Genomic DNA, 418 nt, shown 5'->3' on the forward strand with positions numbered 1-418 from the left:
AATTTGAACTAGCACCTCGTGACTACACCACATTATGTACGAGAAGCTGCAATAGACACAGGCGCAAGTGGAATGTACAGAACATGGTGACATAAATTTTAAAGTAAATATAATGGACGATATATTGTGTCACTAAAAATGATTGAGGTCATATACATATATTGCGCGATAAGTCGATATATTGATTATTGCGACAGGCCTACGCGCAGTTGCTGCATTATGCATTCAAAATATTATAGGAATATAGACGCTCAATGTGGAGAAGATCTTGATTAGGTTAAAACCGAAACCAAGCCATTCACACAGAACGCATATTCAGCACATTTTTAGACGGACAAATATGACTGTTGCACTCGCGTCTCACACAAGAGATGTAGCCATGCAAAGTTAAAACAATTTAAACTTTTAGAAAACACGT

Source organism: Sinocyclocheilus rhinocerous, unplaced genomic scaffold (assembly GCF_001515625.1).
Source record: "Sinocyclocheilus rhinocerous isolate Xijiao unplaced genomic scaffold, SAMN03320098_v1.1 scaffold345, whole genome shotgun sequence".
Lineage (NCBI taxonomy): Eukaryota > Metazoa > Chordata > Actinopteri > Cypriniformes > Cyprinidae > Sinocyclocheilus > Sinocyclocheilus rhinocerous.